Genomic DNA, 14,283 nt, shown 5'->3' with positions numbered 1-14,283 from the left:
CTTTCACTATTGAAGAATAAATATAAACGCTGTGTGTTGCTTCTCTCTTTTGTTGAAGGCGAATTGATCAACATTTATTCTTAACTTTCCTGTTTTACTGTGTTCTGTCTTTTCACTCACATTTTATAATTTAGATGAAGATTTTTTTTTCCCCACTAAAGTGTTGATAGGAGATAATGCCTTGTATTAGACCCTCCTTTTAAAAATAACTCGGCTACACTGTGAATGTTTTTTGTTTTGTTTTGTCTTTTTGAAGAAAGTTGGTTTCCTCTTGTGTGCATTTTGAAAAACAAACAATAAATAAATTAAACTAGGATTGAATATGTTTTTGGTCCCCAAAGATAAGAAATTGTTGTAACTGATAAGCAGTTTACTGCCGCTGATTTGTTCTTTCCATTACAGAAATGAGTGTAGTTGGGGCATCTTTTTTATTTAGAAATTCAAATGAAATAACTAGGAGGATATAATATCTCTTTCACTGACAATAAATCTACTTCATACTTAACCTTGTTCATTCCTTCTTATATAATTGATCCTGACACCTGAATCCGACAGTAGAATCTTTGTAAAAACATAAATACACGTTTTCTTGACTTGAAGATACTTACCTTTCATATAGTCCATGCTTTAGTATGTTCATGGATATTCCTAAACTGGCTTTTATTCTTCACCCAGTGGCAGAATTCTCACAGCCATCCTTGTCTCACTGTCCATCTTCTCCGGTAGTTCTTTTTCATAGCTGGCTGGCACTGTTGGGTTATAGGTTGTTTTGGGAACCTGACTGAGCATCAAGGGCTTAGGTCGAGGTCCTACTATGACTCCGTACTCAGCCAGTGGTGAGGGGACTGGGCAAGACAGAGTCGTTGCCCCTTACTCTACTCCAAGTACCTCAGCAAAAGGTTAAAGACTACGTGCAGCCCTCCCACCTGCCCTGGATCTGTGATGGGGGTGGCATTTGGGTGACACAGTGGGACTCTGAAAAGAGAACACCCTGTGTGGTCTTCGCTGAGCCTATAGACTTCTGGAAGCCTTACTATGGTATCTACCTCTCACCCTGGGCATAGGCTCCCCGGTTTCCTGGTTTAGAGGAAACTGTGACCTATATAACCCATCCTTAGTAACTTTTTTCCCCCCAGAAAAGCTCTTAAGAATGCAATCTCATAATGTAAGAGTCAGTTAAGTCCATTAGGGTGATTTTGGACAACAACAAGTCTGCCTGTCCTAAAGAAGAGGAAGATAGATTGAGAAGTTCTAAATAGATGAGAGAATTGACCTGAGGCGGGAGTGTCAGACTTGGAGAGTAGATGGGGACCAGGGCAGCTCCAAAGGGCCGAGAAGCAGGAAGCAGGACCATTGTCTTTACTTAGGCATCGCCACCTCACCACCTACACAGTACTTCCCCTGGGGCGAGACTGCACTTAAATGAATTCTGACCGCCTCCTGTCTGTTGCGTCGCTCCTGAGGCAGGAGCATTTAATTGGCAGAGTGTCTGTACACTGGCTGCCAGGGACAGGGCAAGGCTGTGCATCTGGCGATTCTCATATTCCATGGTGTAGGCTCCAGCAATGGGGGTTTACCCTGTGTAGGAACGGGGCTGGCCGTTGCCCCTTACATCCACTGTTTCACATGCAAATATTTGGTTTGCAAACACATGTGTAAAGACTAGATTATGCACAAAAGAATGGAATGACTGCAATCAACTCTTTGTCACGGGACCTCTCTCCTAGGTCGGTGACTTCATTGAGGAGTTGAGGTGCTGGTTGGGGAAGGAGCACCCCCAGTGAGTAAGTCACTGACTGACTACACAGATGCAGTCCATTCCCTCCACTATTACTGAGGGAGAGGTGTGTAAGGGTGGTTTCACCGCACACTTTTATCCACCCTCCTCACGCTGCTCTTTTGTACAATGTTAATTTCTCTAAGGAAAGAGGAGCAGAGAAAATCAGGGATGAAGAAAATGTACTTATGTCTACAATGAGCATTTCTACCTTGTGTTAGAATATAGAGAGAAAAAAGTCATCACCCACCTTCCTCCCCTGAAAAAAAGCCCTGAATCCTCAGAAGGCCAACAAATTATTATAATTAAATGTTTAATATATATATATATATATCTTAGAAAGCATTATTAGTATTCGAGTGATCAAAATTATGATATGATATGGATAGATTATTTTTAATGAGCTAATTAATTTTTAATGTATTAATGGCATCTTGGATAATTCGTGTGCAGAATACATTCATTCCTATTTTGTAGAATCTTAAAAGGATGATAAAGGGACAGGATGAGAATCAGAAGGTTCTTCGCTGCCCCTTGTGAAGGTGTCACTCTGTGTTTATTTAGACAATTCCTGTAAAAATTTTCTACAAGGTTTCTCTCTAGGTCTGTCATCGTCTGTGTATGGAGGGTTTTGGATTAGTTTATCTCTGTGGACTCTTTCTGCTCAAAAATTCTGTGACTCAGTCCATTATTACTTTGTTTTCATCCAACAGCCCACAGAACCCCCTGGGAACTCAGAGAGTGAAATCAGTCGGCTAGCCAATAAATATTTATTGAGTGCCTACTAAGTGTTTGGCTCTTTTTGGATCAGTAGGGAATATGATCTAGTTGGGAAGACAAGCTATGTACACAAAGAAGATAATAATTTACAGCAGTAAAAGGTAAGTGCCAAACGAGTGCTGCAGCCAGAGGCACAGCGACGCCGAGAACGCCAGGCTGGGCTGGTAGCTGAGGCTGGACGGAAGCACACGATCGAAAGGCACTTAACGGAATAGAGTTAGAGGGGCTTCGGGGGCTCCAGTGTAGAATGCCTTTATGGTCTGTCACCCTGTAATTTGTGGCACTGTTTAGTCGAAAGAAAAATGGATTTAGAATTTTCATTTTTAAAGTCTGTCTTCTAATTGTGGCTGCCCCACTTACTAACAGGATTGTTTGTGGCAAGTCTGAAACTGTTTACTCTTTCTGTAAGTGTATAGAAATGCTATATTCTTACAACCTATGTATTATTGGAAGGATTAGGTCAGTGTGTGTTAACGTGCCTGTGCTGTAGTTGGCACTCAGTAGATGTTCATTAAATCTGAAATTTTCTTTTGAGTGAAAATCAAAGAAATAATAGTTCTGTCATTAGATGTTTATAACTTAGGGTTGGACCGGATTGTTAGCAAGATCCTTTTCATCACTGAAGTGCCAAGTTTATGCATAGCCTTTCCTGTTGGGTATATAACTCTGTCACTTACAAGCTTTGTAACCTTTCCATGCCTCAAGGTTCTCATCTGTAAAATAGGGGTGATGTCAATTCCCACCTCACCTGACCAGTACATGGTTTAATAAATGTAAAGCATTTAGAACAGTGCTCAAAAAATGTTCATCTTCCTTCACTTCTCCCCAATCAGTTTTCTTCTAACCCTAATTCTCTCCTCCCCCTCCTTCTTTCTCTCGCTCTGCACCACCACCACCTCCATCTCCCCCTTTTCTGCTCCTTCTCCTCCATCATCGTCGTTTCATATATGATAATGTTGTCTCCACAATGGAAAATTCCTAACAAGGTTTCTGTGATTGTGGTGGATTTGAGAACGAGGATGACTTGCAAGACCTCTGCTTTAAGAGAATTACACTGGGGTTGGTCAGCACTGCAGGAAAACCAGGTGAGGGAGGCTGCAGGAAGGAGTCCAGGTGAGAGGTAGTGGGAGCCACAAGTGGGGTAGAGAGAAAAGACTAGAATAGGAAGCATTCAGGGGAGAAACACTGGAGATTTGAGTGCAAAGTTCCGACAACTAATTTGATATGGGAATGAGAGCGTCATCAGGCCTGGGTGGCCGGCAGTGTGATGGTCCTAACGAGACGTTAGGAGAATGAGCTGATTTGGTAGGCTGCAGAAAAGCTTATTCTAGGGAAGGGAGTTTTATTTTTGAAACGCTGAGTTTTACATGATGATGAATCATACAAATGCACATGTCCTGCAGATAGTTGGAGCTGTAACTGCGTGGTGTATTTAGCAATGAGTGGACCAGTTTGGCTGGATTGAAAGTGCGTATTTGTTAGACACTTTCCTTCAAGCTGGATCCAGTACTTATTGATTATTTTCATTGTTTTTGAAGGATCCGTTTGTCTTCTTCTGGGAAAGAAGTTGTTTGTCTAATAGAGGGAGTGTCATTTTGAATACATACCCCACCCCCGTTCTGTCCAGTTGTATAAGGGAGAATCAGATAAGTCTGTGCAGCTTGTCTATGAAACAGACATTTTTTTCCTTCACTGTTTTTCTTCTGTCTTACATTGAGGATTAGAGATTGGGGAAAATATTAGATATTTGAAGGTGGCATTGTTTTGTTGCATTTAATATGCCCCTTATATGTTTTGTTGCATTAACTTACATTTAATGTGCCCCTTATACATATAGCCAAGGTTCATCATTGTCCTAACTCCCTCCGATATTTTGCTGACTTGGAAGTGCCCTGTACTCAGAGAGGAGCTGGCATAACGGAGTACAATACCCCAGTTTTCTTTGTATAAAGCCATAACCATGATATTGCTGAATAAATGGAAGTATCATATAAGAGGTGGCAATAAGGTTACAGTACTGAACATATCCTGGGGGCAGAATAAAATTGTCTATTTAGTAAGCATAACTATTTGATAGAGCTATTTGGTGTTAAGCCTCTTTCCCTCCTTTTCTAAATCACTTTGACCTATATTTTCAACACTGTTCTCTCCATTAGCCAGAGTTATGAAATGAGTTAGGTGTTTAATTCTGTTGCTTCCAAGTATAGTAGCTTTCTCTTATTTGCAGTTTCACTTGCCGCAGTTTCAGTTACGCACAGTCAACCATGGTCCGAAATATTACATGGAAAATTCCAGAAATAAACAATTCTTGTGTTAAATTGGGCGCTGTTCTGAGATGCGTGATGAAATCTCACGCTGTGCCGCTCCCTCATGCCTGGGATGTGAACCATCCCTTTGTCCAGCGTCTCCACGCAGTACATGCTCCCTGCCTGCTGGTTAGTCACTCAGTAGCCACCGCGGTTATCAGGTCCACTGTTGCGGTATCACAGGGCATGTGTTCAAGTAACCGTTATTTTACTGAATGGCCCCAAAGTGCAAGAGAGTAGTGATGCTGGAAATTCCGATAGGCCAAACAGAAGCTGTAAAGTGCTTCCTATAAATGAAAAGGTGAAAGTACTCCAGTTAATAAAGAAAGGCAAACAAATTATATGGTGAGGTTGCCAACTAAGAACAACCGTAAGAACGAATCTTCTAACCCTAAAAGTGTGAAGAAGGAAAAAGAAACTCATGTTAGTTTTGCCATTACAATGACCACTGCAAAAATTAATGGCCATGGTGCATAAGTTCTCAGTTTAGACGGAAGAGGCATTACATTTGCAGGTGGAAGACATGAACAGCAAACACGTGCTCATTGATGCACCAGAAAGCAGTGCAACTAGAACAAGATTTCAGCACGGGCCCCCTGAGATGAGTGACCACATTCACGTAACTTCTATTATAGTATGTTGTCATAATCGTGCTCTTATTAGTTATTGTTGCTAACCACTTACTGTGCCTCATTTATAGATTAAATATTATCATAGGTACGCATGTATGGGAAGAAAATAGTACCTATAGGGTTTGGGACTCTCTGTGGTTTCAGGTATCCACGGGGGTGGGGGGGTGGGGGCGTGGGAGGGTGTCTTGGAACCTATGTCCTGCAGTTAAAGGTGGGGGCTACTCTATCTTTCTATCTTATATTCCTGTCTGTTAGTTTTTCTTTCAGAAGATCAAGGGTGGTAGGTATGCCCTCACGTAGGCACGAGTGGAAATAAGGTCGTAGGTATGATATGGCCCAGAGCTACCTGGGAGTAGAGAATTGGCCGGTTGAGTATGAAGTGACATCTTTTCAAACCCTGGTCCCTAGATATCTTTGGTTTTATTTCTTTTCTTCCCAAACTGAAGAGTGCTGTTGGTGCTCGGTGGGACATGGGCTCTGAAGCTAGAGAGGCTTTTGTCGCTGCTCAGAAGTAAGCCTGTTATTTATAATGAACTTTGGATGGACATATGCTGTGGGGTTCAAGGATTTATCTTTCGACAAAGCAGTAATTTTTTCATAGAATGACTTTTTCTGTCGTTTCCTCTCCTTTTTCCCCTCTCTTCCCTTTCATTCCTTCCTCCCTCCTGTCTTCCTTTCTTCATTTCTACCAGTCGTATTTGCAGGTCTCCTTTGGTTACTACCCGTGAATCCTTTTCGGTTCTTAAGATTGGAGTAAGTCCATATCAGTCTTTATTGTTTTCTTTTCACATTCCCCTCCCCCATGAGGAAGAATGATTAGGATTCACTAATATTCAAAAAGAAGACAGTCTGTTGTTCCCAAGAGTTGATTTTCATATTTCAACTACAGTCCGTAGAAAATGCTCTCATCAGCAGAACAGTTGTGTTTAGAACCTGTACATATATTGAATGCTCATTAAATACGAAGGGAAACTTATTGGAAAGTTTTGTTCAGAAGAGTGCCTTTTTTGCTTGGTTTGCTTCTAAGGCTATTCAGGTCAGTTCCATTCCACACTTGCCCGTTAGAGTCTGGCTTTCTGAGATCATGCTAGGTCTTCCATTCAGTATAACTACAGCTGGGCTGGTGGGTTGTCAAAACCAGTTCCCTTTGGCTCCCAGAGCCTGGAGCAGGGATTTTCTGCCCTAAGACTCTATGTGTCCTAGCTAATCATTGATTTTCCCCCTAATTTCATCCTAGTTTATAAAGGCTAACTAGGCACATCAAGGCATTTGAATTTCCTCTGTTTTCAATCTGCCATGCATTCTGGGAAAATCTCTTGCCACTGTTCAGATCCGCTGGTGACTATCCTGGCAACAAGACTTGTTAAAGAGATAAAGGACAAGATAAGAGTAAATAGATCCAAATAATTGATTTTAAGTTATTCTTAGAATTTTACATGATTTCAAAGGAGAAGTGAGAAAATAGGGAAGACAGTAGGAGAGAGATTAGTAAATCTATCCAGGACGTTACGCCACCTCTGATGTTTCTAATTACTGGTGCTTCTAAAACAAAATCTCCAGTCTACATGTGCTGCTTGCTTATGTGGGAAGCACCTCCTGGATGCATTTTAAGAAAAAAAAAAGGGAAAATCATTGCTTCAGATTCATGAGAATTCAGTCACCGGAGATGAGAGCATGAACGCCCCTGGGTAGGAAAGGTCCCGTGCGACCCCTTGGACACATTAGCGTACGAGCATTTGAAAGCAGCTACCTGTTGCTCTGTAGGCTTTTCCCCAGTTTGAGGCCCGGTTGAAAAACAGTAACTTAATAAAAGGTATTTGTTTATTGCCCATTGTCTATAGCTCCATCTCACCTAGAATTTCACTCTTTTCCTTTACAAGCTTATTTTGTCAGCCTGAAAAAGCCAAGTCTGTCTCAAGCCTGAATTGTCAGGTTCCCGCCTCAAAGAGCGTGGATATTAGAGATCTTCATGTGAACTCGTAGAGAAGAAAGGCTTTGGGGGCCGTTAGCTATTAACCATTTTCCCCACTTTTTTAGTATCTTTTAGGGTGGAAAGCCCAAATTTTTCATATGTACCATATTTCCCAGAAAATAAGACCTAGCCAATCTGCTCTAATGCATCTTTTGGAGCAAAAATTAATATAAGACCTGATGTTATGTTATGTTAATTACATTATATGAGACCCGGTCCTATATTTATATTAAAGTAAGACGGGGTCTTATATTAATTTTTGTTCCAAAAGATGCATTAGAGCTGATTGTCAGGCTAGGCCTTATTTTCAGGGAAACACGGTATGAGTAAAAGTGGACCTACTATCCTGAAGAAAACAGTTTTCCGATCTTGCTTTCTACCTCCTTATTGAATCCCGTGGTGACCTCTCCTTCCTTGCTTGTCTCTAACCCAGTTGCAAAGAAAGTTGTTGCATCCTGAAGCTTCCCTGTGGTCCAGCGCCACAGCAGGGCATCTCTGTATAGCTAAGGAGAAGTGAGAGGAGCCATCTGGTATGTTAGAAATCTATATTGGATCCTGGTAGCTGGGGCTCTCCATCCCAGTACTTGTGAGAAAGCCTGTCCTTGTGGAGAAGGGACAGCCAGTGTGGAAGGGAAGTGGAAGCAGTTTTCCAGCAAAAGACATTGGAGGGGCATGGGTGACAGAGGCCCAGGCTGCATGCTCGGTGTCTTGTTGGATCTGTGGTCTCTCATAGTGAATGGCCATGGGGTGCATTTTGTGCCTAGTTTATGAAATTCGACCACAGGGCCTTGAAATCGGTGTAAAGAAATTGTGTGGGGAGTGTGTATGTGCACACACGTGTGTGTGCGTGCGTGTGCATGCACATGTGTGAGATACAGACCACTGCTGTAGATACTGACTGTTAGAAACGAATTAAGCAATTAATTATCTTTCAACCCTTTCCTTTAGCCTTGAGTTAAATATATCGTAGAGGTATTTCTTTGTGGGCTTGCTTTATTCTGAATACGTACCCATGTGTTGTTTGCCTTAAGGAAAATATTCTGCTTTTATACTCTCCATGGGCACCTCAGTGACTGATAAAATGTAGATGGTTTTTAAGTAGAAAATGTTAAGCTCAAATAGCTAGATAGAGATCTATAAGCCAGAGCCATTGGGAGTTATCTGTTGTTCTCTTTTTGATGGAGAATGAAAGGGAGGTGTGTGAGTGTCTGTGTGTATGTGTGTGTGTGTGTGTGTGTGTTTGTGAGAGAGAGAGAGAGAGAGAGAATTATGCCCTATGACCACCTTTTTGAAATACTTATCCATTTAACCCAGGTTCTATTTTATTAAGTAGTATATTCCCTTTAAATTAGCTCTATTGTTAGGCACCAAATCATGGAAGTCACAGAATGTATGCATGAGTGAATGTATGTGTATGTAGGGAAGGTTTTTCTTATAAGTAAAAATATTACGAATAATGGAATCTAGGTTTCTCACAATCAGAGGAGGGAGGGATGAATATGGAAAGGAAGAAAACTAAAATGAACCATTGTAGTGTTGGATCGAGATTGTAGATATCTGTGTGAACTCATGGTAAGTTGGTTCAGGTTTTCTAAGAAGCTGATGCCAAGATGGGACTAAACGTGCAAGAGATTAATTGGGGAAAACTCTTCTTGACGGCTCTGGAGGGGGCTGGGAGAACCATTGGACTGCACTGCAGGCATTAGCCCTGTGGACTAGGGAGGGAGGGAAAAAAGGAAGATCGAACTGGACAAGTCTAAGCTATGGGGCAGTTCTCAGAGTTGCCGCAAAGCTGACAAGGAGTCCTTGAGCCAAAGTTGCCCATCAGAGGAGACCCAAGTCTCAGCAATAGGCCTGCCTTAGTACTTCTGCTGTGCTCAGTCACCGGCTAGGAGCAGCTGGTGGGAAGCATATCCTTGGCTGAAACAGTGATGGATTTCCGAGCACAGCAGCTCGGACTGTCACTCAATTATGCTTCCTGCAGTCAAAGATCCAAGAGGCACATTTTTATGACTGCCACACATGGTTTTCAATAGTTACAGACATAGAAATAAATGTATAGAAATTATGATGTAAATGTGGGCTACTTAGATAAATGGCTGGTTTCAGAGCTGCAAAAAACAGCACAAGATACGCCGGGAACGTGTCGTATCAGAAAGCAGGAAGTGCTCAAAAAAACGGTGGGGGACCTGTCCATAGAACACAGAAGCCAGCTTGACCAGGCTCCCACTGGTCAAAGTGGGAGCAATTTCAGCATCAAAATAAATAATGATAGTAGTGGGTCGTAAGCCTTTGAATAAAATGAGATTCCAGGAGTTTATACCAATCCAAATAAATAGACGAATAACTTGAGAGTTTGAGGGCTGAAAATTATGTAGTTCAAAGTGTCTCCTCACAAAATACCCATTGATTATAAAGAGGAAAAGAGGAAGTTTACAATGGAGAAGCCTAGTAGACATACCCTGCTCACGTGATCAGAGTGAACTTCGTTAGTCCATTTACGTCGCTTCATAAGAGGCGAGGGGAACAGTACAGCATCTCTTCTGTGGTGCTCCTGCCAGAGATGCATAGCTCGTATCTGGTCACAGTGGAACATCAGACACACCAAAATAACCGGCCTGGACTCTTCCAAAGTGTCATGGCCATGGTATTCTAAGAAAGACTAAGGAAGTGTTCCAGACTAAGGAGACGTGACAATTAAATGCAACATCCGGCTATGAACTAGATCCTTTTGTTCCTACGTATGGTATTACAACAACTGACAAGATTTGAGTAGGGTTTGTGGATGCTACCGTGTTTCCCCGAAAATAAGACCTAGCCGGACCATCACCTCTAACTCATCTTTTGGAGCAAAAATTAATACAAGACCCAGTATTATATTATATTATATTATATTATATTATATTATATTATATTATATTATATTACATTACATTACATTATATTAAAGAGTAGGTCTTACATTATATTATATTATACTATAGTATAGTATAGTATATAAGACTGGGTCTTATATTATAGTAAAATAAGACCAGGTCTCATATTAATTTTTGCTCCAAAAGACCCATGAGAGCTGCTTGTCCCGCTGGGTCTTATTTTTGGGAAAACAGAGTAGGAATGTGTCCATGTCGATATCCTGGTTCTAGTCATTGTTTTTTGATCGTCTAGGAAACTGTCGCGGTTCGTGGGAAAGGCACACTAAAGTATCTGGGGGTGATGGTTCAGCAGGTCGGTTACTTACTCTCAAACGGTTCCAAGATGGAGGGCCTGTTCTTCGGGCAGTACATGCAACTTTTCTGTAAGTTTAGATTGTTCCAAAATTACATACACACACTGTTAAGTAATCTAGGTAATTTTAGACAATTATCTGACCTATCATTATATTGTTTGTTACTTCCAATCTTGGGGTAGAGAGATTAAGGATGGGGAAGCCTGACAAAAATGTGGTCAATTATCTACTGTAAGTGAAATCTAGTTAAAGAATCGTTTCCTCATGTATGGGCACAGAACACCTTTTTTCCATGTTGGCAGAATATTAGGACCCCATGGTGTCAAAGGTACCTTATAATTGGAAAGTATGAGCTTATGAAACAACCTGCTTGCTGTGGAATCGAGTGGGAGGGAAGACTTCAGCTACCAGAGATCTTTTCAGAAGGCCTGTGTGTGAGATGTGTTGGTTGTGCTTATATCAGGACCAGCTGATCACGTCTAATGGAAACTGTTCACTTTTAATAGAACTTAAATTTATCTTTTTACTTCAGAGAAGCAGTTCAACCCCAGCACTAATTCCCTTTGTGTTTCCAGCTGATACAGAGAGAGATGACTTCCTATTAGACTTCCAAGGCTGTTAGTTCCCTCTTTGTATGCTTATTGTGAATTATCCATTCAAGCCAGACACGTGTAATTGGAATAGAATTACTGATACTCTCAAGAAGGCAGAACTTATAAATTTGTCTAAAGCAGCATAATGTCATGGCACATAATTCAATGTCCTCTTTTCTTGCTGAGCAACTGATCAACACACCAGTGTTGGTGTCTGAGCCATCTTTGGCCAGGGGACCCTCTTCTGACCTTCATGAGCAGCCAAAGGAAATGAATGAGAGTCGAGTACATGGATCTAGGCTAATTCCATTTTCCCCTCTCTCCCTTTCATTCTCTTTAAATTCAAATCTTAGACAATGGGGAGGAGAAAGACAAAAGCATACGTAGAAAGCTTTTGTCCTTCATTCTATTCCTGTCAAGCTTGGCTAATATATGCTTAGGATAATAAATAATGTTCCAATGCTGTATCTCCAAAATGATTAGGTGTTTTTATGATAGTTCAGAGAGTATCTCAAAATTTTCAGGCTGTATTAAAGCAAAATTATAAGAACGTGCTATGATTTTTACCGCATTGGAAAAGTTATGTATCCTAAATAAGCTAAATGGTTTCATCCAGAAAGTGTTTGCTGTTTACTTTATGCCAAGTGTGGTGCTAGGCACTGGGGTACAGGACATGACAGGTGGCCTTTGCCCTCTCAGACCTCATAATTTCCAACAGAAGATAGACAGTGAGTAAGTTATCTCAGGAGAACACACACCAAGAAGAAAATCCCTGTGATGTGATTCATATGCCTGGTTCAACGTAAATGCCCAGTATGACTGTTGTTATTATTTTACGTGTTTTTAGTCTCCTCACTGCTAAACACCAGCGCAACTGTTCCTCCAGAGGAGGTCTGTAGTTAGTAGTTAGGGATAGGAAGCGAAGAGATGTATGACCTACACTCTAAAGCTTTCGAGAGAAAGGAGAGGAATGTAGTGAGCAGGATGTGGAGTTGGGAGCTCAAGGCCTTACCTGGTTCCTGGACATTTGCTGACAGCAAGCAGAGGGCAGCCACTGGAAGGGATAGGGAAGGACTGAGCCCGTGGGTCTCTGCCGGCCACACAGGTGTGCACTACCTCTGTGACTTGATTTGAGCGGCATTAATGGGAATGGATCATGAAACATTTGTGCTGTTTTGCCTGGGACTGTCTAGCATTTCGTATAAAAGCTTGTTTGTGTGAATTTTTCCTTGCCTGCTTTGTCATTCCAGCTTTCTCCTCCAGACCCCATGTATCGACTATAAAATGTCAATGCGCAGTAATTCAAAATGCAATAACAAATACGTCTTTGTTCTCTGGCATTTCAAATCGCTAAGGCATTTTAGCTTGTCACAGTGCAGTTGTCCCCCCGTCCTCTCTCTGGCTCCTTGGTGGGTAGAGGCTCTCTCCTGCCCTATTGGGGGTTCATGGTGGCACCCTCCGTTAAATTCTCACCATACAGCACTATGTACAGCTGCCGACTTGGAGCTGTTGGCATCTACCACGCTGCCAAACCCAACTCAGTGATAATGACAGCGTTTGCCAGCACGCGTGTGCGGTGACTCAGGAGACAGGGTGGCCAGCAAAGCAGCCTCTTTGTGGGAGGTGGATTTTGAGAAGTGCTAATTCTGAGGCAGTTTGGAGATATTAATATCGTGCTGGCAGTAGATAAACAGGCAGCGGAGGGGCACATAATGAGAGGGGGATCAGCCACACACGCCATCCTTTCCTCCTTTCCCTACCGCACGTATTACCCTTTTTCTTCTCCTTTTAAAAAAGTAAGTCCCTGGGTTTTGACAAAGAGAACTCTTAAGTAGCTTAACTCTTTCACTGTGTTAATTGATTTCAAGTTTTTTTGGGATTTTTCCCCCCAAAAGTGTCAGAAATCCACAAAAAAACCCAAAAATATTTTTGGGTATTTGATATTTTATGCATTTAATAACAATTTGACCTGCTTTGTATATAAATGACATTATTTTATGTATAAAAATTTATGGAAATATTCACTTGGACATATCCAACCGTCACAGCAAAAGGGTTAAGCGCGCACGTGGACTAGTTAGTTTAGCTCCCAGTATCTCCAAAGTCTGAGTTTCTAAGAACACCAGTGTGTTAAGAGTTAACTACATTTCCAAATAACACTAATCATAACATACGGTACAGTAGCCTATTGCTTAGAATAGCCCCTCCCAAAAGGGTAGCTAACCAGATGGTTTGAGGGGGGCCTTTGGTGTAATTATGACAGACACAAAGGAAGACATAAGCACCACTCTTCCCCAGGAATATCATGCCTCTTGCCTTCCAGTACTTGCTACAGGTAATTTTTGAAAATTTGTTTTTGCAGTTTGATTGTTTCACCCCCAGTTCCCTTTCCGGGATGGGTAGGAACCACGCGAATGTGCTGCCTCTGTCATCCGAGAGAGATTCCCATGTGCTCGTCTCCAGTTAGTAAATATAGGTCACTGATAATATAGGCACCCTCTTTCTTATTCTGGTGAAGAGAAGATTCAACACATTTGAGAATTGACTTCAGCAGGATTCTAAGCCGAATAGTCTGTGGTCCTAAAAGCACTGTGCTCCAAAGCTGGTCATTTCAGATGTGATGGTCTTGGTGCCTCCATCTTGTGCCATTTTTCATGAAGAACTTTGAGTCCACCACAACACCCCGTCTTCCCCTCCACCCCCCTTCATTCAGTGCCTTACTCCTCCCCGACCTATTGGGTGGGAGAGCCACGGTCAGGACTTCTGATGAGGAGAGAAACACGCCAAGTGTGACGTTAAACCCCTGTTTCTAACATTGCCAAACTGGAACGAGACGTTTTCTAGTGATAATATAGGCTAGAAAGAAGATTTGGAGAAATTCAGGTCATGCTTTTATGTGTTTTTTTTTATTTTTTTGTTATCTGTGTGCCTGATGTTTTAGGGCAGACTTTCCTTGAGGGTAGGGCTTGTTGATGACCCTCCGTAAATAGCCTG

General features: G+C 41.8%; 1 protein-coding gene across 1 annotated transcript in view; it reads left to right on the top strand.

Annotated features, from left to right (window-relative positions):
• SND1 (staphylococcal nuclease and tudor domain containing 1) overlaps positions 1-14,283 on the top strand; it is a 410,758-nt gene that overhangs the window by 214,766 nt on the left and 181,709 nt on the right. The window lies entirely within an intron of this gene.

This window comes from Rhinolophus ferrumequinum, chromosome 26 (genome assembly GCF_004115265.2).
Source record: "Rhinolophus ferrumequinum isolate MPI-CBG mRhiFer1 chromosome 26, mRhiFer1_v1.p, whole genome shotgun sequence".
NCBI lineage: Eukaryota > Metazoa > Chordata > Mammalia > Chiroptera > Rhinolophidae > Rhinolophus > Rhinolophus ferrumequinum.
This window is presented reverse-complemented; position numbering and strand designations above follow the sequence as displayed.